Here is a 24,752-nt window from a genome sequence, read left to right as displayed (position 1 = left end):
TTTCTGAACTCTGGATGACTGATTCAACTCAGCTATTCTGGCTCAAACACCTCTCTAAGCTAACTGACTCAAACTGACTTCTTCAGGCTTCTCACTGAATTGTTCTGCTTGACCTCCAGCTAATTGTGGCAAGATGTTTTAATCTACTGGCTCCTTTTTATTCTCTGGCTTTAACTACCTCTGCTGACCTGTACTGCATGAACTGCACAAAAAGAACTTACTAATGAACTCAACTGTATTGTATGAATTGTACAGATTTAACATTGTCTGAACTCAACTGAACTGCACTCACCAAACTTCTCTCCACTTTTGACTCACTCTGAACTGGTCATAAGTAGTGTCTCTTTTGTGTCTGTTCTAAAGAGAGTTAAGAGTATCCTATCTCTGACTCATTCTGTCAAATCTTTCTCTGATTTTTCACTTTGTTTGTTCTTCAATTAGACATCACTTTCAAACTTGGCTGCTTTTTCTACGAACTAACTTTGCCTTCCTTGTTGGCATCAAAGGTGTGTACTAAGGGTTTTAATGTATTCCAGCCAGAGAGATTAAAGATATGTCACTCCAGCCAGATTACGTAGACCTAGAAGGTCTTTGGATGGGATCCCTTGCCAGAGCAGCCATGTTGCTGGATTAACATTTTTCTACAATCCCCTTAGACTTGATTTTTATGCAGGGTAATAAACATGTATCCATGATTCTACATCCTGATATCCAGTTAGACCAGCACCATTTGTTTGAGATGCTTTCTTTTTCCCACTGAGTATTTGTGCATTACTTAACAAAAGTCAGGTTTCCATCGGTATGTGGATTTATATATATGGATTTTTCACTCAAGTCCATTGATCTACCTGTTTTCATAACAATACCATGTGTTTTATCATTATAGCTTTGTAGTACAGCTTGAAATCATATTGGCAACAGTCTGCATGTTCTTTAATTGTCCAGGATTGTTTTAGCTATCCTAAGTTTTCTGTTTTTGCATATAAAGTTGAGTATTGTACTTTCCAGCTTTATAAAGAATTTTGTTTGAGTGTTGATGGGGATGGTGTTGAAGTTCTAGATTGCTTTTGGTAGAATGCCTATTACCACATTAATCCTGTCAATCCACGGTCATGGGATATCTTTCCATTTTTTGATATCTTCTTCAGTTTTTGGCCAGTGGGGGGTGGTCAGAAGGTAGATGGAGAAATTACATAAGCTGAGGGGTGTAGGGCGATATGGAAACAAAATCCAGTCCACATCAGTACTCTATTGTTCTGTACCCCATTCTGACCACATTATTGGAGAGAACATGCTCAGCACTTTCCCTGCAGTCCTCAGAGAGGATTTCCCAAAATTAAAGGCTCTTTCATCAAGTTATCTTAGTGTGGACACTATTGCTCTGCTCCACAAAAGCTCATTTACCCCAAGCTGCTCCGCCAACTGTTTGGGTCTAAGTTTGCTTCAGGTCCACACAGACTTCACTACAAAAGCCTCCCAGGGTCTCTGTTCATGCTGTTAGTCAGAAGTCAAGCAACTGAAATGTTGCATTATCTTTTATTAGAAATTGAGCCTAAAGTCCTTGCTCATTGAAGCATAAAACCTATTCTATATAGGTAATTTTACTAAAAGATTGGGTCTGTTTGGACATTTGAAAGTTTCATTTGTACATTATGAATTATCCCAAATAAATATTGTGCTGTTTAGAGTAGATGCATGTAGATAATATTAAAAAAAAGGAACCATGTGGATTTTTTAAATAAAACATTTTGGTTGTAAGTCCATTTGCCACCTTGTCTACTTTTGTTCCCCTTATACAAGAGCAAGATGTGGGCACAGCAAGGAAGAGGAAATCAAAACAGAGCAGGTAGTCTGTGAGGCATAAGCAGCCGTTCCAGATAAACTCAGGGAAATCCTCCTTTTGTCTTTGATGATGGCGTGGATCCCATTTGTGTGGAACACTAGAGTGCATTTAGATTAAGTGTTCTCTTCAGCTTGGTTCATAAGCTCTTGAAGATCCTGAGAGCAGGGAACTGAATGATGCCAGGCAGCTTATCCTGAGCTTTGGAGAGATTATCCCCCAAGTTCGCTGGCAGGCCTGCAGAAGGTGACCTGCCTGTTATCTCAGAACGCTCCACACTGGGGAGATCATCAGCACCATTATGGCCCTTGCGCCTGTAAATGCCTTTAAGCAGCTTTAGATTCAAGATATACAGCATGGGCCTTGAGCAGGAAATTGCATCCGCATGGTTTCTTGGCTAGGCCTTGTTTAGAAACATTGCTCACATCTTTGAGTTTGACAGGGAAATAGCAGCTGTTTTGGGATCATTGGGCCATCTGTTCTTTATTGCTTATATTATTGACATTTACCAGGGCTAATTGGTATTTTGAAGTATCTAAGATAATTGATCAAGAAATATCCAACTATGTTTATCATGATGCTTGTTTTTAAAATGCCAGAGACAGCACTAGTTAGTTAGTGTTTTCTCAACACTAACCCCGAGTCCACCTGCCCAAAGTCTCACTGCTAGAAGAAGAGAAAACAGAGAATAGATGCTTTGTTTCTTCAAATTTCAGGATGAATTCAATTTAACCAAATTCCTCCACAGTCCCAGGCAATGAGAATCTCCATCACTCAAAAGATATTTCTGAGTCCTCCTAAAGTTGTCAAACTATTATTTATTTCATGATTTTATGCTTACCGTTATATTATTTTGGTAGTTTGGAGGTTTCTGAGAGGCTAAAATTATATTTAATAATTTTCAATGTGGTGAATATTCATTGTCTATAGATGAATAAAGATATTTACGGATTTCAGAAAGATATTTTGTACAAGTATATCATGCATTTTGACTATATATACCCCACACTCTCTTTTGTCCTTGTCTTTCCTCCTTCTATTATAATTCATTTCACTAGACAGTCCCTTCCATATATATGTATGTGTGTGTGACACACACACACACACACACACACACACACACACACACACACATACATAAAATCTAGAATCCACAATTGGTAGAATCATGACATTTGTCTTTCTCATTCTAAATTAGTATAATATGATTTCCAGCTGCATCTATTTTCCTGCAAATGAGATAGAATGGTACTGGGAACGTGGTAGATGTATTTAATGGAGTTTGACTTAGCCGTAAAAGGAGCAGAATTGTGTGGTAGTTTATAATTTTTCCCACTCACATCATCTGTAAAATGATGAATAATGGCTGAAGCTCAATAAATGCACCCTGAGTTGTGGATACACAACTATGTTATGGACCAATTTGAAGTAATAAAATAATGACAGAGCTTCTCCCTTGGACTTGAGTGGTGAAAATTGTAAGAATTGCTGGCTCATACAACTAACATTTATTGAAAGCTTCCTAAATATGGCCATTTTACTTGAATTGCTGTAATATCTCTCATCCTTTTCTGTGTATGTAGTCATTCTAACATTTTCATTCTGCACACTATTATAGTCCTATCATCTATACATATATCATCGTTCCATAATGTAAATTCCTTTGTGTTATACTCCTTCAAACATTTTACTAATTTTCTGTACATCTCTGAAGTGTAGATATAGGGGCAAAGGTTCATTATATTTGTGTGTGTCTGTATGTTATAATCAAAGTTTCTTATGCCTCATGCTTCTGCAGGGATTCTTGCTATGTTTAGAATTGAGTTGCCCTTTCTTTATCTGAAAATAATCCTATGTGGCTATAAAAAGTTGGCAAAAGGTTTTACTCCAATCTCCTATCTTTGCCTGGTTTGTTCTAATCATCCTGTGTTCTCAGTGTATTAGTTCCCTCTCTTGGGGCTGTGATACTTGATCCTGGATGTCAAAATTCCATCTTCTCTTTTCTTCTGGAGTATTCACTGGTTCAGACATTTAGTGGCTTTCCAATAAAATTTTGATAAATAGATGTATCTGCATCATTGTTAATTGATAATCCTTTTAAGCTATTATAAGGCCAAAGTGCTCATAAACTGCACTCCATCATTCAGCTCTTGCACTAACACTTGTATGCATTCACTTCCTTTCTTATGGTATATCTTACCTAATGCTTGGGAAAAAAACCCTTCGATCTGAGTTACAGCTCAGTGGTGAGGCACAAACATGGTACTACACACCCAGAAAATGCACTGAAATTGTGAATGAATCTATACAGATCCCTAAGATGTAGGTGCTCCGGACATGTTCATTTCACTAGGAGTACATCAAAAGTATAAAGAAATGATGTACTTCTTCAATGTTTGACTCCACTGAATAGTAGTAGATTCATGATTTAAACCCATTTTATCTGATTTTCTAGCCAATATTCAGCTTGTCTTAATGCACCTCACACACAGTAATCTATCTGGACATAGGAGTAGACTTATATTAAGACAAAGTAAACATGATTCACAGTGTCTTAGTCTACATGGTAAGAGGTGATACCGTTGATACTCAGGTTAATATTATGTAAGTAAATAGGCAGAGAATTCAGTACAAATCTTTTCTCAGAGACATCAGAGATATAACATAGGAAAGGGCTTTGAAGAGGATTGACATAATTTTAACTAATGGGATCATATAAAAATGCCTTAGATCCACAGATTTTATGGCAGGATCATGACAAGAAAAATGTGACTAAAATAGACATGATGAGAGATTTCAAAGGGCTGTGAAAATGATCAAATTCTATACAAAAATTTAGACTCCATTTTACAAATTTTTATTAAGATACTTTGAAAAATAGTAAAATATATTTAACCTGTTAGTTATATTCAGGCCATTTCAGAGCACAAAGAGATTAGGACCACAGAGTCCACTAAGAGACAGTTTTAACATACAAGGACAAAACAAACAATGAGATAAATAACCATGTGGATAAATATCTTGGCGTCGCTGTAAGGGGAATATTGGTTTTCATCATCACAGTGTATGGTGCCTAGGGTATTGTAGAAACAGAGGAAGGAGCATCCTGTGAAGAGTTACACAGCTCTTGGGGTCAGAGAGCCTTTAGCTACTTTATTAGGACTGATTGAAGACATTTCCTGTCATCAGAGAGACTTATTGTAACCATAGTAACCCCATTATTTTTACTGAAATGTATTTATATTGATGCTGATTCCAAAGGTTTTGTGACAATCCACAGTAACAATGATAGGTTTTCTGTTTTTAAAAAGTGTTATTTTCTTGTCAGAAATGGTAGGCTCAAATTATTTATCATTTTCTTCTTATGGAAATTTCACTTTTTTTTTTTGCAATTTCTTTATCACACTGGTGGCCTGTAAATTAAACCTAGCATTTATCAATCTGGAAACCACAAAAATTCATTGGATTGAACTACAGAATTGAAGAAGCTACAAAAAAAGACTAAAGTACGGTGTTTAAAATAATAAGAAAACAGAATCAATTAAGACCTAAGTTCATCATCATGATTATAAAACTCTGGATTATAAAGACTATAAATTTAGTTTATTCATATGACCTCTCTTGTTAGCTCACAAATACATGAGGACTCAGTAAAAAGTAACCCTTTCATGAAGTATAATGTGACTCTAAATTCCTTTATTTAGATGTCTTAATTATAATTTAAATGTATATGGAACAGTTGATTATTATTAAATCATATGAGTAAAGACTGATAGAATAGAAAAGAAAAGATTTTAAGATAATTTTTCTGATTCCAATATACTGCATAAAAACATAATATATATACATATTTGCATTATAATTGTGATTTTATTATTGCCTTATATGATTTACTATTTATTTCACATACTTATATGTGCATACATAGAGGTAATATGTCTCTGCTCTCATTGCACACACATGTTGAAATATTTAAAATATTATTTAAATATTGAAACAAATTGGGACTATTATATATAAACCCTGTATTTAAAACCATTTCTACCTTCTCCCTTTATCATTTCTATCCCTCTCAAATTCATGATCTTTTCTTTAATACCTATAGTTATCAATCATTGTCACATGCATGCATATATATTAATGCAATCCTCTTACATTTAGTATTGTTTATATTTATTTTTGACAAGAGCTTAGATTTTTTTAACAAACAGATAGGCTTGTCTTAGAAAAACAAAACAAGGGCTGGAGAGATGGCTCAGCAGTTAAGAGCACTGGCTGCTCTTCCAGAGGACCTGAGTTCAATTTTCAGCAACCACATGGTAGCTCACAACCATCTATAATGGGATCTGAGGCCCTCTTCTGGTATCGGAAGAAAGCAACAGAATACTCACATACATAAAATAAATAAAATCTTTTTAAAAATACAAAAACAAAAACAAAACCAAAAACAAACAAGAACACTAGTCTCCCTTTCAGCAACTATTAGTTGCTTGTAGCTTTTTATCTATGGGTAGGGTTTTGTGAGATTTTTTTCCATTTATGTTGACATGTCAATGTATGCTGTCATTATTTAAGTCTTGTTTAATCAATTATATTTCTGAGATTTGCAGGTACAGCTCTGATTTCATATATAAAAGACACAGTCTTATAGCAGACATCCTGATTTTTGGCTACAAAAATCATTTAGATCTTCTGTTGACATTTGTGAACCTTAGAAATGGAAGATGTATGTACATTAGGATTGAGTATTCCAGCCAGTTGTTTTCTACATTTTGATCAGTTGTAGATTTTTGCAATGGACTCTATTGTGTAAGAAGATTTTTAGATTAGTGGGTCAGAACTACAATATTCTTTGGGAGAAGAACAAGTATTTAGAATGCCTTCAGAATGTGTACTGGTTTCTTTGTCAAAGATCAAGTTTACATAGGTGTGTGGGGTCATTTCTGGGTCATAGATTCTATTTCATCGATCAACCACTCTGTATCTGTACCAATACCATACAGTTTTTATCTCTATTATTCTGAAATACAGCCTGAGATCAGGGATGATGATTACCCCAGAAATTCTTTTGTTGATGAGAATTGTTTTTGCTATCCTGTGATTTTGTTTTCCCATATGAAGTTGAGAACCTATTTTTCCATGTCTGTGAAGAATTGAGTTGGAATTCTGATGGGGATTGCATTGAATCTGTAGGTTGCTTTTGGCAAGATGGCCATTTTTATGATATTAATCCTACCAATCTATGAGCATGGGAGATCTTCCCATCAATTTCTTGATCTTCATTGTCATATAGATCTTTCACTTGCCTAGTTAGATTTACTCCAAGATATTTTTTACTATTTGTGGCTATTGTGAAGGGTGTGGTTTCCTTAATTTCTTTCTCTGCTTGCTTGTTATTTCTATAAAGGAAGGCTCCTAATTTTGCTTGAATTAAGTTTGTATTCCATCCCTTTGCTGACATTTTTCAGCTGTAGAAGTTCTTCCATAAAATTTTTGAAGTTGCTCATATATACTATTATATCATCTGCATATAAAGAAAGCTTGACTTCTTCCTTTCCAATGTGTATCCTACTGATCAACTTTTATTGTCTAATTGCCCTAGCTAGAATTTCATATAATGGAATAAAGAAAGCATTTTTAACAAATGGTGCTTTTCCAAAGGCAGTCTGCCTATAGAAGAATGCAAATTGATCCATATTTGTCACCTTGTACAAAGTTCAAGTCCAAGTAAATAAAATCAGATAACCTGAATCTAATAGAAAAGGAATTGGGCAATAGCCTTGAACACATTGACACAGGGGACAATATTCTGAATAGAACACCAATGGCTCAGACTCTAAGATCAACAATGGACAAATGGGACTTCATGAAACTGAAAAGCTTCTGTAAGGTAAAGGACACTGTCAGTAGTAGAAAACATCAAACTATAGATTGAGAAAAAATCTTCATTAACCCTTCATCCAATGGAAGGATAATATTCAAAATATATAAAGAAATCAAGACTCTAAAAAACCAAATAGCCTAATCAGAAAATGGGGCACAGAGCTAAACAGAGATTTCTCAATAGAGGAATATTTAATGACTGAGAAGCACTTAAAGAAATGTTCAAAATCCTCAGCCATCAGGTAAATGAAAATCAAAATGATCCTGAAATTCCACCTTATAGCAACAAGAGGGCTAAGATCAAAACCGCAAGTGGTCATAGATATTGACAGGGATGTGGAGAAAGAGGAACACTCCTCTATTGCTGGTGGGGTTGCAAGCTGGTTGACTCTGGAAACCAGTCTGGTAGTCCCTCAGCAAATTGGAAAGAGTTCTATCTAAAGAGCCAGGAATACCACTCCTGGGCATACATCCGAAAAATCTTCTACCATACCACTAGGACACATGCTCCACTATGGTCATTACAGCTTTATGTGTAACAGTCAGAAGTGGAAACAACCCAGATGCCCCTCAACTGAAGAATGGGTACAGAAAATGTAGTTCATTTACACAATGGAACACTCTGGAGCTATTAAAAATGGGGACTTCATGATTTTGCAGGCAAACGGATGGAACTAGAAAATATCATTCTGACCAGGCATATGTACATGCATGGTTTGTACTCACTGATGAGTGGATATTAGTCTGAAGTACAGACTACTCATGATACAGTTCACAGACCGTATAGAGCTTAACAAGAAGAAAGGTCCAAGGGAGGATGCTTCAATCTTACTTAGAAGAGGGAACGAAATAATCACTAGAGGCAGAGGGACAAAATGACCTGGGTGAGAGAGAAGAGGGAGAGGGAAAAGAGGGGGTAGGATAAGGTTTGGGTACTGACAGGAGAGAGAGTCAGGAGAATGAATGGAAATATAGAGTTGCAGTGGGGAGGGAACCTTTAGAAAGTCCCAGAGACCTGCAATGTGAGAAGCTCCTTGGACTCAATGGGGGTGATCTTAGCCAAGATGCTCAGTAGTAGGAAATGGAACCTGAAGAGACATCTCCAATAGATAGACAGGGCTCCCAGTCGGAGGAATGGGGCTACCCACCTACTTTCAACATTTGATTCAGAATTGTTCCTGTCTAAAGCAAATGCAGGAACAAAAATATAGGAGAGACTGAAGGAAAGGGCATCCAGTGACTGGCCCAACTTGGGATCCATCTCATACTCAAGCACCAAACCCTGACACTATTATTGATGCTATGTTGTGCTTGCAGACAGCAGCCTAGCATGGCTGCCCTCTGAGAGGCTCTGATAGCAGCCGACTGAGACAGATGCATATTTACTGCCAACCATTGAACTGAGGTCAGGGACCCCCTGTGGAAGAGTTAGGAGAAGGAGCTGAAGAAGATGACAACCCCATAGGAAGAAAAACAGTTTTAACTAACCTGGTACCCCCAAGCTCCTGTTGACTAAGACACCAACCAAAAAGCATACATAGGGTGGCCTCTGGCCCCTGACACATATGTAGCAGTGGACTGTCGCATCTGGCCTCTGTGGAAGAAGACACACCTAACCTGTGGAGACTTGATGCCCCAGTGATGGGGGATACTTGGGTGGTAAGGTCAGGTAGACAAGGAGAGAGCACCCTCTCAGAGGCAAAGAGTAGGGGACCCTGTGAGAAGGGGTACTGGAATGGGGGACAATATTTGGAACGTAAATAAATAAAAGAATTTTAAAAATAAAAAATAAAAGCAACACCATTAACAACAAAAAGAGTTATGACAACTTCAAAAAATAAAAAAGTGTATTGGTTTAGGAAAATTGCAGGAGTCACTTCCCCTCTAGAGTCCACTGACCTCTTCATTTGCTGGATTTGCAGTGTAAGTATGATTTTCCTCCGTGAGTGGGCTGTAAGGTAAGTCAGTTGTTCGTTGTACCAGAGATATAAGCATGCCCTTGAGCCAATTTTGCCTTGATGATCATTGTTGCAGTTTATAGGTTTTACAGCTAGAAATATTGATTGTGTGTCTCCCTACCCTCACCACTTGACAGTTTAAACAACACCTTCCAAAGGCAAGAGATCGTCTTCAGGAAGTCTTCCAGTTTGAGTTGAGTCAGTTTCAATTTGATTCCTACAAGTCCTATTTCTAAACTGTAGTGTGTTCAGCACACTACCTTCAAGTTCTGGGATGGAATCATTAGAAAGAGCAATAGCCTATTTTATGTTAGGAGGTTCTTTGACTTCTCTAACCAGGAACTTGAAGGAAGGTTTTCCATGCTTGTCCCAAGTGTTTTTGTTAGGTAACGCATGGCATTATAATCCAAACTAGCACGACTTCTTTTATTCATGCTTTTTTTTTTAACTTGAGTATTTCTTATTTACATTTCGAGTGTTATTCCCTTTCCCAGTTTCCAGGCAAACATCCCCCTAATCCCTTCCCCTCCCCTTTGTTATGGGTGTTCCCCTCCCCATCCTCCCACCATTGCCGCCCTCCCCCCATTGCCGCCCTCCCCCCAACAATCACATTCACTGGGGGTTCAGTCTTAGCAGGACCAAGGGCTTCCCCTTCCACTGGTGCTCTTACTAGGATATTCATTGCTACCTATGAGGTCAGAGTCCAGGGTCAATCCATGTATAGTCTTTAGGTAGTGGCTTAGTCCCTGGAAACTCTGGTTGCTTGGCATTGTTGTTCATAAGGGGTCTCGAGCTCCTTCAAGCTCTTCCAGTTCTTTCTCTGATTCATTCAATGGGGGTCCCGTTCTCAGTTCAGTGGTTTGCTGCTGGCATTCACCTCTGTATTTGCTGTATTCTGGCTGTGTCTCTCAGGAGCGATCTACATCCGGCTCCTGTCGGCCTGTACTTCTTTGCTTCATCCATCTTGTCTAATTGGATGGCTGTATATGTATGGGCCACATGTGGGGCAGGCTCTGAATGGGTGTTCCTTCTGTGTCTGTTTTAATCTTTGCCTCCCTATTCCCTGCCAAGGGTATTCTTGTTTCCCTTTTAAAGGAGTGAAGCATTCACATTTTGATCATCCGTCTTGAGTTTCATGTGTTCTAGGCATCTAGGGTAATTCAAGCATTTGGGCTAATAGCCACTTATCAATGAGTTCATACCATGTGTGTTTTTCTGTGATTGGGTTACCTCACTCAGGATGGTATTTTCCAGTTCCAATCATTTGCCTACGAATTTCATAAAGTCATTGTTTTTGATAGCTGAGTAATATTCCATTGTGTAGATGTACCACATTTTCTGCATCCATTCCTCTGTTGAAGGGCATCTGGGTTCTTTCCAGCTTCTGGCTATTATAAATAAGGCTGCTATTTTCTAAGTAAGCATAACACAATAACTTTCCCTACCAGTTTTCCAAACATTGTTAGTGTTATTTATTCCTCTTCCTTCCCTCTCCCTTTGTATTATCCTCCATTTCTCCTCATTGTTATAACTCTATTTTTAGAGAACATCTCCTTTAGCAGTTTATGTTCTTAATTATGTTTTTGTAATTTAACTCATATAGTTCTCTTGATAATTTTTCCAGTCATAACACAACCAACAAAGTCTTTAATTTCTAAAACACATTTGAGATGTACATTAAGGCATAAGTTTGTAGAACACTTGAAAGCAATTAGAGTGACCCCAGCATTTATCCAATCATCTCCCCTTAGACACTCTAACAGGATCACAAGTGAGAAAGACTGGATGGACTTATGTACTGCAGGAAAAAGAAGGTTCTAAAAAGAGCTTCATTTTTCCTACTTGAACTCGTCTATTTTTTTTTTTTATTAACTTGAGTATTTCTTATATACATTTCGAGTGTTATTCCCTTTCCCGGTTTCCGGGCAAACATCCCCCTCCCCCCTCCCCTTCCTTATGGGTGTTCCCCTCCCAACCCTCCCCCCATTGCCACCCTCCCCCCATAGACTAGTTCACTGGGGGTTCAGTCTTAGCAGGACCAAGGGCTTCCCCTTCCACTGGTGCTCTTACTAGGATATTCATTGCTACCTATGGGGTCAGAGTCCAGGGTCAGTCCATGTATAGTCTTTAGGTAGTGGCTTAGTCCCTGGAAGCTCTGGTTGCTTGGCATTGTTGTACTTTTGGGGTCTCGAGCCCCTTCAAGCTCTTCCAGTTCTTTCTCTGATTCCTTCAATAGGGGACCTATTCTCAGTTCAGTGGTTTGCTGCTGGCATTCGCCTCTGTATTTGCTGTATTCTGGCTGTGTCTCTCAGGAGCGATCTACATCCGGCTCCTGTCGGTCTGCACTTCTTTGCTTGATCCATCTTGTCTAATAGGGTGGCTGTATATGTATGGGCCAAATGTGGGGCAGGCTCTGAATGGGTATTCCTTCAGTCTCTGTTTTAATCTTTGCCTCTCCCTTCCCTGCCAAGGGTATTCTTTTTCCTCATTTAAAGAAGGAGTAAAGCATTCACATTTTGATCATCTGTCTTGAGTTTCGTTTGTTCTAGGGATCTAGGGTAATTCAAGAATTTGGGCTAATAGCCACTTATCAATGAGTGCATACCATGTATGTCTTTCTGTGATTGGGTTAGCTCACTCAGGATGATATTTTCCAGTTCCAACCATTTGCCTACGAATTTCATAAACTCGTTGTTTTTGATAGCTGAGTAATATTCCATTGTGTAGATGTACCACATTTTCTGTATCCATTCCTCTGTTGAAGGGCATCTGGGTTCTTTCCATTTTCTGGCTATTATAAATAAGGCTGCGATGAACATAGTGGAGCACGTGTCTCTTTTATATGTTGAGGCATCTTTTGGGTATATGCCCAAGAGAGGTATAGCTGGATCCTCAGGCAGTTCAATGTCCAATTTTCTGAGGAACCTCCAGACTGATTTCCAGAATGGTTGTACCAGTCTGCAACCCCACCAACAATGGAGGAGTGTTCCTCTTTCTCCGCATCCTCGCCAGCATTTGCTGTCACCCGAGTTTTTGATCTTAGCTATTCTCACTGGCGTGAGATGAAATCTCAGGGTTGTTTTGATTTGCATTTCCCTTATGACTAAAGATGTTGAACATTTCTTTAGGTGTTTCTCAGCCATTCGGCATTCCTCAGCTGTGAATTCTTTGTTTAGCTCTGAACCCCATTTTTTAATAGGGTTATTTGTTTCCCTGCGGTCTAACTTCTTGAGTTCTTTGTATATTTTGGATATAAGGCCTCTATCTATTGTAGTATTGGTAAAGATCTTTTCCCAATCTGTTGGTTGCCGTTTTGTCCTAACCACAGTGTCCTTTGCCTTACAGAAGCTTTGCAGTTTTATGAGATCCCATTTGTCGATTCTTGATCTTAGAGCATAAGCCATTGGTGTTTTGTTCAGGAAATTTTTTCCAGTGCCCATGTGTTCCAGATGCTTCCCTAGTTTTTCTTCTATTAGTTTGAGTGTGTCTGGTTTGATGTGGAGGTCTTTGATCCACTTGGACTTAAGCTTTGTACAGGGTGATAAGCATGGATCGATCTGCATTCTTCTACATGTTGCCCTCCAGTTGAACCAGCACCATTTGCTGAAAATGCTATCTTTTTTCCATTGGGTGGTTTTGGCTCCTTTGTCAAAAATCAAGTGATCATAGGTGTGTGGGTTCATTTCTGGGTCTTCAATTCTATTCCATTGGTCTATCTGTCTGTCTCTGTACCAATACCATGCAGTTTTTATCACTATTGCTCTGTAATACTGCTTGAGTTCAGGGATAGTGATTCCCCCTGAAGTCCTTTTATTGTTGAGGATAGCTTTAGCTATCCTGGGTTTTTTGTTATTCCAGATGAATTTGCAAATTGTTCTGTCTAACTCTTTGAAGAATTGGATTGGTATTTTGATGGGGATTGCATTGAATCTGTAGATTGCTTTTGGTAAAATGGCCATTTTTACTATATTAATCCTGCCAATCCATGAGCATGGGAGATCTTTCCATCTTCTGAGGTCTTCTTCAATTTCTTTCCTCAGTGTCTTGAAGTTCTTATTGTACAGATCTTTTACTTGCTTGGTTAAAGTCAATTCTTTATGTACTGTAAGGTTCCAGTTTGCTACAAGTGTGTTTCTAATAATTGTTGTGGATGCCCCAACTCCTTTCAGGGTCCAAGCAGTCATTCCCTCATGCCAAGGTATGAGGCTATTGACTCCAAGTTAATACTACAGGTATGTTCCTTGGCCAGGAAGAACTACCTTACCAAAGTGTGAAATGACCTCTGTGGAATAATGCAATCTGAAGATGAGTTGTAACTTGGGACTTGGTTGTCTCAGTCAACACAAACCTGGCAGGGTTATGCCAGGTTTAGATTGAGTAAGGCGTGTTCTGAACCTTCTTAAGAAACTGAATTGCATTGACTCCTTCCTCTAGCCAACACATTAATTTCATGGCCTTGCTGGGGTTGAATTTGAGAACTCCACAGTGAAACTTCCACTTAAAAATCCCTAACTGAGATTTGTCGGTGACAATATTTTTTTTTAAAAAACATTTTGTGTGTGTGTGTATGTGTGTGTGTACATGTGTGTATATGTGTGTGTATGTGTGTAAGTGTGTGTATGTGTGTGTATGTGTTTGTGTATGTGTATATGTGTGTATGTGTGTGTATGTGTGTGTATATGTGTGTATATGTGTGTGTTTGTGTGTATATATGTGTGTGTAAGTGTGTGCATGTGTGTATGTGTGTTTGTGTTTGTGTATGTGTGTATGTATGTGTATGTGTGTTTGTGTGTGTGTGTGTGTGTGTGTGTGTGTGTGTGTTAGGTGGTCTGCTCTTCTAGGTGTAGTTGGGGAAAAAATGAAGAGGAAGCTCCCCCATGAAGACAGTGGGAATTGCAGAAGTTATTTTGATAGCAGGTATTTTGACTGTGCCTGAGATCTGTATGTGACTAGGAGAGTTATTTACAAATTATATGTACCTAGCAATAAGAGAAAACTCAGTGGAATCATTATTTTTATATTTTATATTGTGTTCTAGAATTTTTGACCTATTGGTTAACTAATGACAATTTCTCTCTAGATTTCTTCATCAATTTGGTAACTTGAAGGAAGAGTGATGCAAACAAAGTTCATGCTTATTTTAATTTTATCAGAGTACAGTCCATACTCCAAATCTGCAATTTCTTTATTTAAAAATGAATTATCATTTTTGTTGTTGTTGCAACAGTGGGAACTGGACATAGGCATATGAATCTATGCAAATGCATTGCCAGTGTGTTATACTCCTAACTCCCAGATGACTATGGCTTTTCATTTGTGTATATTAAAATTATTATGCTTATGTTAAATGTATGTATGGAGGAGTGTCTAACTAAATTTTAAAATAGATAATAACTCTAATCTTTTTATATTTTATTAAATTGGGTATTTCTTATTTACATTTCAAATGTTATTCCCTTTTCCGGTTTCCTGACCAGCAGCCTCCTAACCTCTCCCTCTCCTTTTCTATGTGGGTGTTCCTCTCCCCACATTACACCCTTCATCAATCCCCTACATTGGTTGTCCAACCTTGACAGGACCAAGGACTTCCCCTTCCACTGGTGCCCCAACAAGGCTATTCACTGCTACCTATGCAGTTGGAGCCCAGGGTCAGTCCATGTATAGTCTTTAGGTAGTGGCTTAGTCCCTGGAACCTCTGGTTGGTTGGCATTGTTGTTCTTATGGGGTCGCAAGCCCCTTCAAGCTCCTCCAGACCTTTCTCTGATTCCTCCAATGGGAGTCCCATTCTCAGAACAGTGGTTTGTTGCTGGCATTCGCCTCTGTATTTGACATGTTCTGGTTGCATCTCTTAGGAGAGATCTACATCCAGTTCCTGTCAGCATGAACTTCTTAGCTTCATCCATCTTGTCTAATTTTGGTGGCTGTATGGGCCAAATGTGGGGCAGGCTCTGAATGGCTGTTCCTTCAGTCTCTGCTCCAAACTTTGCCTCCCTATCCCTTCCTATGGATATTTTTTGTTCCCCTTTTAAAGAAGGAGTGAAGCATCTGAATTTTGGTCATCCTTCTTGAGTTTCATGTGGTCTGTGCATCTTGGGTAATTCGAGCATTTGGGTTAATATCAACTTGTCAATGAGTGCATATTATGTGTATTTTTCTGTGATTGGGTTACCTAACTCAGGATGATATTTTCTAGGTCCATCCATTTGCCTATGAATTTCATGAAGGCATTGTTTTTGATAGCTGAGTAGTATTCCATTGTGTAGATGTACCACATTTTTTAATCCATTCCTCTTTTGAAGGACATCTGGGTTCTTTCCAACTTCTGGCTATTATAAATAAGGGTGTTATGAACATAGTGGAGCACATGTCTTTGTTGTATGTTGGAGCATCTCTTGGTTATATGCCCAGGAGTGGTATAGCTGGGTCCTCAGATAGTACAATGTTCAATTTTCTGTGGAACCTCCAGACTGATTTCAGCAAAGTGGCTTGTACCAGTTTGCAATCCCACCAACAGTGGCGGAGTGTTCCTCTTTCTTCACATCCTTGCCAGCATCTGCTGTCATCTGAGATTTTGATCTTAGCCATTCTGACTTGTGTGAGGTGGAGTCTCAGGGTTATTTTGATTTGTATTTCCCTGATGACTAAGGATGTTGAACGTTTCTTTAGGTTCTTCTCAGTCATTCGATATTACTCAGCCAGGAATACTTTGTTTAGCTCTGTATCCCACTTTTAATAGGATTATTTGGCTCTCTGGAGTCTAACTTCATGGGTTCTTTGTATATTTTGGATATTAGCCCTCTATCAGATATAGGATTGGTAAAGATCTTTTCCCAATCTGTTGGTTACCATTTTGTCCTAACAACAGTGTCCTTTGCCTTACAGAATCTTTGCAGCTTTATGAGATCCCATTTGTCGATTGTTGATCTTAGAGCATAAGCCATTGGTGTTCTCTTCAGGAAAGTTTTTCCAGTGCCCAGGTATTTGAGACTCTTCCCCACTTTCTTTTCTATTAGATTGAGTGTTTCTGATTTGATGTGGAGGTCCTTGATCTACTTGGACTTAAGCTTTGTACAGGGTGATAAGAATGGATCGATTTGCATTCTTCTCCATGCTGACCTCCAGTTGAACCAGCACCATTTGCTGAAAATGCTATCTTTTTTCCATTGGATGCTTTTGACTACTTTGTCAGAAATCAAGTTACCATAGGTGTGTGGGTTCATTTCTGGGTCTTCAATTCTGTTCCATTGGTCTATCTGCCTGTCTCTGTACCAATACCATGCAGTTTTTATCACTATTGCTCTGTAATACTGCTTGAGGTCAGGGAAGGTGATTAGCCCAGAAGTCCTTTTATTGTCGAGGATACCGTTAGCTATCCTGAATTTTTTATTATTCCAAATGAATTTGCAAATTTTTGTTTCTATCTCTATGAAGAATTGGATTGAAATTTTGATGGGGATTGCATTGAATCTGTAGATTCCTTTTGTCATTTTTACTATATTAATCCTGCTGATCCATGAGCATAGGAGTTCTCTTTATTTTCTGAGATCTTCTTCAATTTCTTTCTTCAGAGACTTGAAATTCTTACCATACCAGTGTTTCACTTGCTTGGTTAAAGTCACACTGAGGTATTTTATATTATTTGGGATTATTATGAACGGTGTCCTTTCCCTAATTTCTTTCCCAGCCTGTTTATCTTTTGTGTAGAGGAAAGCTACGGATTTGTTTGAGTTAATTTTTAGCACTTTGCTGAAGTTGTTTATCAGGTTTAGTAGTTCTCTGGTGGAACTTTTGGGGTCACTTAATTAGACTATCACATCATCTGCAAACAGTGATATTTTGACTTCTTCCTTTCCAATCTGTATCTCTTTGACCTCTTTTTGTTGTCTGATTGCTCTGGCTAGGACTTTGAGAAAAATATTGAATAAGTAGGGAGAGAGTGGGCAGCCTCGTCTAGTCTCTGATTTTAGTGAGATTGCTTCAAGTTTCTCTCTACTAATATTTCTCTTGTTTTGCAAAATTGTTTTTATTCATGCCACAGTGTAATTAAACTTATTAGATTATGTGTAGTCCATAGATCTCTAGATTAGCATGTGAGACAGATTACATAGGAAGTAGAGAACTTTGATTCAGGCCCACCATCAGTTTTAGGTCACTGTAATTGAGTACACGATGTAGGCTATGTGGGAAGGATAGAGATATTTACTTTGGCTGGCAGTCCTTGAGGCTGTAGTCCATTGCAACAGCAGCATCATTGGATTGGCCTCTGAAAAGGAAGCACATCATAGTAGGAGCACATGTTGGACTAAGATCTCATATTTCTAGCCAGAATGATCATAAGTAGGAGGAACTTAAGAGAGGATAGGGCTTCTGTTTTCTCACTGAAGAATACATCTCAAATAGATTAAGGACCTGCCATAGGCCTTATTTCCTGAAGATCCATTATGTAACAATACAGTAACTCTGACTAAAAGACACTTGCAGGTTTTTCATGTTAAACTTGATGCATCTCACATGTGAGAGTAAAAGAATTATGTCCATTTCATGGGGCAAAGTACATTCATTCCATTCTTAAGCATCTCAAAGTCTATGCTTTCAGCAATGCTGAATGTCCAAGTCCAAGGTTTTCCACAGGGCAGAGTCAATTGTGAGCTTTTATAACTGGATAAAATGAGAAGAAAAAATTTTTAGAGAATTTATGAATTTCCCAAATACAACGCTGTCACAGGCAAGAAACAAGGGTTCCTATTCCAAAAGGCAGCAGGACAATATAAGGCTTAGAATCAGACTGGAACCCAGCAGGGGAAACATAAAATGTGCATTTCCATGTCTGGATGGATTTTAAGTCACACTGTTGTAGAAAGCATGTTTTCTATGTTTCTGGGGGCTCAAGTATTATCCCCAGGTGGAAACTCACAATGCCCATCTTGGGCTGACTCTATACACTGCATGAAGTTTCTTCTACAGACATTTCATACTCTAACATTTCTGTTGTCCTGGTCTCTTTTGAAACTTTCCTCCTACCACTTTATTATATTTTGCTCCATTAGGAGCACTATTCATGTCTCCCGCCTTTCACTATGCTGCCTGTACTGATTGTCTTGCCAGCTTGTCTTTGAAATTTCTGTAGCAACTTCCAGGTTCCAATAACTCTTGGTTCCTGCACACATGCAAAATCAACCCCAAGTTGAAAATGCCATAATGCTTTATTGAGTGAACACAGAAAAAATCAATCTTCATACAGCCCAGGGCATGGAGGACATCTCAGAACGTTTTCCTGAAAGAAATCTGTTCTTGAATGTTTTGCAACAAATTTCTATGTTTCTGAGCCCGGGACAAGTGTAGTGTCTAGATTACTTAGATTCCCTGGAGGCATTTATCATTTTGTCCTGATTCAGGATAGAGAGCTTCACATCTAGGACCAACCTCTTTAATAATTGACCCCTTTCTGACTGCTATTTTCTAGTGGGAAATGGGGGAGGAATAGATCTTGGGGGAGATGGGGAAGAAACTGGGAAGACTAGACAGAGGGGAAACTGTGGTCAGGATATATGAGAGAAGAATGAAAAAAAATAATTGCACCCTCTCTAGTCATACATTTAAATGGCCTTTCTGTCTCTCTTCTAGGTAACCTTAAATTTTGTAAGTCATTCTGCTCTATTTTGCTGATAATTCCAACCATGGGTTTGTCTAAAATCTAGCAGGAATGCCCAAGTTGTAGCCTGAAGGCTTTGCTGTCTTCATATCTATGTCCAATAAACTAATGCATTGCCCTTTCCCTCCAAGGACATCTCAGGGCATGGATGAAAAGCATACAAATTTTGCCATGGGTAACAAGAATAGTCTTTACCCCGGTTCCCATGAAAACTCTTATTTCTATCCAATGACATCCCAGTTTCCTTGTCCTCATCAGAATTATCGGTTTAACATGCCTCTCTGTACATTACTGATCTGAATCCCACTACAGTCCTCTTGTGTCACTGCAAACTTCTTGGATGCAAGTTCCTGACTTGAGTTCCTGCTCTTATTTTCTTTCATGGCAGACTACAAATAAACCCCTTCTTCCTCAAGCTGATTTTAATCATAGTGTTTGATCGCAATAGAAACCCTTACCAAGACATATATTGCTAACAGGAGCCAGGTATTGTACTAAGAGTGCTTGCTCTATGAACATTAAGAACTCTGTGTAAATCCTCAAGACTCGGGTAAAAAAACGTGGGCATAGTAGCATATGTTTGTAATCCCGAGTGCTATTGCATAGATAGGGAATAGGACTGAGGCAGGAGAATCACTGTTGCTGGGTGTTCTTTAGCCTAATGCCGGTTCAGCTGAAGACCTTATCTCAAGGTAAAGGTGAGGAGTGATACAGAAGGACGACTGATGTCCTCCTCTGACGTCTGCATTTGTGCACAGGCATATACACTGCATGCACATATAAGGACACATGTATACAGACATCAGATACACATACTACACATTCAATCATGCACACACAAAAAAGAAACTGGGGAAAATGCCTATACACTTTTACTTTATCATTTTTCCAGATAAATGTCACTTCGAAATTGTCTGGCTTAATGTATTTTCAGTTTTCCAAATGAAGTGGTGTTTAAAATAATAACAGCAGGTCTGTCAAGAGGGTGGAGCAGGTAATGGTACTTGTCATATTGAACTAGTCCCCTTAGTTCAAGCCCCAAAGCTCATCTAAAGGTGGAAAGAGAGAACTAACTCCAGAAAGTTGTCTTATAGCCTCCACATGAGCATTGTGGCACACACATGTGTGTGCATGAACACATGAGCATGCACACACACACGCACACACACATGCACACATGCACACACGCACACACAGAGAGACAGAGAGACAGAGAGACAGAGACAGACAGAGACAGAGACAGACAGAGACAAAGAGAAACAGAAAGGGGGAGAGAGAGAGAGAAAAACAGAAAGGGAGAGAGAGAGAGAGAGAGAGAGAGAGAGAGAGAGAGAGAGAGAGAGAGAGAGAGAGAGAGATTGTTTTTCTTTAGAGCATCATTGGAGTTTGCAATGGTCTTTGCTTCAGGACCTTGACAATTGTTCTGTGAATGATGGATCTTCAGGTTTCTCATTTATAAAGTTAGCGAAAGCAAAATAAAAATGATAGAAAATATGACTTGATCCAAGTCATATTTTTTTATCCACCAGAGAGCTAGCGTGCTTATGGATATAACTAGGATGTCATAGTTGCCTCAGGAAAAAGGAAGAGCAGTGTGGTCGTCCACATCTCTCTGGCAATGCTCAGTCGCAGCAGACGTGCTGGAAGCCTTGCAGTTCTCACGCTGTGTGTAAATAGCGTGTGTGCACTCTCATGTTAGTTATTTTCCCGCTCCTTCTCTTTCCTTCTCTCTTGCTCCTGTTTCTCTAGCTCTCATTTTCTGTCATGGTATTGTATTGTGGACTGAACCTGTCTTCTTACACATTCAAAGTTACACTACCACTGAGTTACTCTCTAAACTCCTTTAAGAGATTCCTGAGTTAAATATCTTGCATTTTCTTGTTTTCTAATAAAAAAAACAAACTAATAGAAAAATGTATTTAAAATCTCCTTTGGATTATAAACACTTGGTAATCTAGGAGCTAAATACTATACTAACTGGAGACATATCCTGAGTTAACCAACATTGTATCCGTTAACATCGTATCCCCCAAAGAAAAACACGTAAGTTGTGTGGTGTTCTTCATCATTTATAGTTGTTTTATTTTAATTGTGATATAAAGTATAAGTTAAATAATTAACGCTGATAGTAGACTTTTGTTTAGGATTATTTTATATTTCAGATCCATAAATGAAGTGGCCTGCGATGTTCCGAACAGAGAGCTGGTGATTGCTCACTTCAACAAAGAGAATACGGAACAGATACTTATGGCAAAAAGGTAAGGAAGAGCTAATCTGCTTGGTGTGGCAGTATCTGAAGAAGTCAACTGTTTACAAAATGATCAGGACATGACACGTTTTTATATTAAAATATTTTAATATTCAAAATAGAATTTGTTGTAGTTTCATTCTCTCTACACAGTGACTTCTAGAGGTGGCCCTTAAAGTGTATGGCTGTGCTTTAATACTCCGGAATCCACTCAAAGGTCATACATCTTATCTTGAGGTCAGAGGTACTTAGCATTAATTTTACATTAGAATCACCCGAGGAGCTTTTAAAAACTCTGTAGCTCAAAACTCACCTGCACATATTAAATGAGAGGCTTGGGATGAAGCCTACTCTGATAGTTTAATGCATTCCGAGGTAAGTCTCATGACCAGCTAGGTTGGATTACCTTGAATTTAAGATGTCTGAAATTTCATTTTTAATTTTCTATTTCTAAAATTAGATTTTATACCTTGTTAATAAATAGATATTTTAACTTTTAAAGAGAGTTTTAGCACTGCAGCTAGTTTGTACTCAATGTGTTTAAAGCATTTTAATATACATTGTTCTCACAATGATATAAAATAATATAAAAATGACATTTACTAAGTTCACTTCTTTTTTCTTTCTAGTCAGTTATCTGAATTAAAAGTTTTATATATATATATATTTTTATAAATATGTAAGATATATATATATATATATACATACATATATATGTATATAGACATGGCCAGGGGACAGATGAATATCTAAGTGTAGGTTACCATAGCAACCAAAGATGTTGGATCTCTTTGGAACTGTATTTACAGGTGGTACAATCTGTCTGATATGGGTGTTGGGACCTGAGCTCACGCAGGATCAGTACACATTCTCAACCTCTGAGCCATCCCTCTAGCCTCTGAATTATCTGATATTCCTTCATACCAATTAATAGCAGCACATGTTTTGAAAAGTCACCTATTCTAAATTCTATGCCACAATCTTCAGAGTATTAGTTTTTCTAAGAAAGAAATGATAACTTTGTCAGTTAATTGATTGGTCCTTAAACCCTTTGTTTGGATTTTGTGGTCCTCACTAAATCATATTTTAGAAATGAAATCTGTGGACTTCACAATACTTTTCTTTCTTTCCTCATGGAACATAAAAGACTATGGAATAATCATGTTTGATCTCCCTGCTATTTTAGGGATAGTGACTCATATTTGGGACAGAAATGCTATTAGACATATCTGTAAAGCTGCTGTTGTCATGTTTTCTACTCCTTTCTGGAACTTAATTTTATTCCTGTATTCTATGTATCTCTTTAGTTACACATGGTTAAAAGATACCTGAAATTCACATTGTTCTATGCTATGTGGTTTGTACATTTATTTTTATATGTTTTTTTTATTTAATTTCCATGACAACTCTATGAATTAGGCATTACATGTGTCATTTTTTTCAAATAGGAAGAGAAATTTAGGTTAAAAAATTAACATCTCTTGGCTGGCAAGTGGGCTTCGATATAGTATCATGTATTAAGTAAGACTATTAATTTCATATATAATATAGTATTTATATATTATATAATACTTGATTTGTTATATACGTGTGTTTACATATATATATATAGATGTATGGGTGTGTGTGCATGTGCGTATGTGCTTGTGGAGGCTCAAGGTCGAGGTCAGAATGTTGTGTTTTATTTTGCAAATGGCTTTTCACTTCCCTCTTGAGGTAGAGTCTCTCAACTGAATCCAGAGCTCACTGATAAGGTCAGCTTGCTCTGGGAACCCAATTTTACTTTCTTGAGTGCTAGAGCTATGTGTATCCTACCATGCTTACCCAGCATGCCAGGGATCAGAACTTTGGTATTTATATTCACAGAGCAAGCATTTTCAGCACAGAGTCATTTCTCAAACCCTAGCTGAGATTTTCTGTTGTATTACATAGTGATTTTTATATAGTACCTTTTATAAGGTATTTTATTACTTTCCGATTGGTGCACATCCAATGTATATTTAATTACCTAATGACACAGTTTTTCTTCTCATGAATTCCATATATCTGAATAAGCATTGTATTGTATCTTAATGTATTTATGCTACAGACATTTTGGTAACTACTGTGCTGAACACTCATAGATATAAGGCACTGTACAAGCAGTGCATTAGGATTTGAATTTGGAATCTAAGCACCCATGAAATTCACTTTGGAGATTAAATGAATTAAAGCCTATTTGCTAGACTCATTATTGTTAACTTCGAGAGACTATCAACTGACTGGGCAGATTTTCTGATTCACTGACAGAATTTTCCTTGAAGCTTTAGATGGGAGAGATTTTCTCATCGTACAGTAACATGACTGGATGATGGAACTTTCTGATTCATGCTTAAAAGAACTTGCAGATGGATGATGAGACGAGATTATTAGCTATTCTAATAATCCATATGCCTTGTGTATTCCTCATCAACAATTCTGAGTCACGAAACTGCTGCATGCAGATGTGTATTTCTGAAAGTACACACACAAAAAACTGTCAGAAGCACAAAACCACAAAATCAATATACCTCACACCAAATTAGGCTTCTTTCTCTATTCTTACTAACCCTCCACCAAAATAAGAAATTATACATTTCCCTATTTTGGTCAATCACATCAGCTTTTACAAGTGAATGTCCAAATAATGACTGAATGATTCAAAATCATCTTTATTCCCCCAACGCTTTTGCTTTCTCTTAAATGTTTCTCTTTAAGGCTTAAGGTGTCTGCCATTCACAGTTTACTTGGGAGATCACTCTTTTATTTCATTTCCTACATTTTTGCCTCTCCATCATCTCTCAATTGCATCTTCCTCACTGTTGCTAGGTCTGCAAGTTCTCATTGATTGCATGCTATACAGTCAGTGCAGCTCTCTTGATCTCACTCCTATCATGTGTTCATAAAACACTGCCTACCTTCTCAGTATTAAATTCAGAATGGCTTATTTTTTTCATCTAACTCAGCTGTTTTGTACCTCCTATCATATGAACTCCAATAATTTACATATAAAATTTTTCTTGTTTCTTTCCTTGGTGCATAGTGATGTTTACTCCCAGTGATGCTCTTCTTAATGGTGCTGTTCCAGATCCGACAAGTTCAAGTCATACTCTAGGCCGTAAACACCTTATTCTTTTGATTGTATTTGCAACA

The 24,752-nt window shown here is 38.0% G+C and overlaps 1 long non-coding RNA gene across 2 annotated transcripts in view; it reads left to right on the top strand.

The window, feature by feature from the left end:
- Window positions 1-24,752, top strand: part of LOC134478954 (uncharacterized) — a 74,751-nt gene that overhangs the window by 16,116 nt on the left and 33,883 nt on the right. For both annotated transcript variants that reach the window (XR_010051732.1, XR_010051733.1), the window contains exon 2: window positions 21,496-21,591. This is a non-coding gene — a long non-coding RNA (uncharacterized LOC134478954). The remainder of the gene's footprint in view (window positions 1-21,495; window positions 21,592-24,752) is intronic.

This window comes from Rattus norvegicus, chromosome 5 (assembly GCF_036323735.1).
Source record: "Rattus norvegicus strain BN/NHsdMcwi chromosome 5, GRCr8, whole genome shotgun sequence".
NCBI lineage: Eukaryota > Metazoa > Chordata > Mammalia > Rodentia > Muridae > Rattus > Rattus norvegicus.
This window is presented reverse-complemented; position numbering and strand designations above follow the sequence as displayed.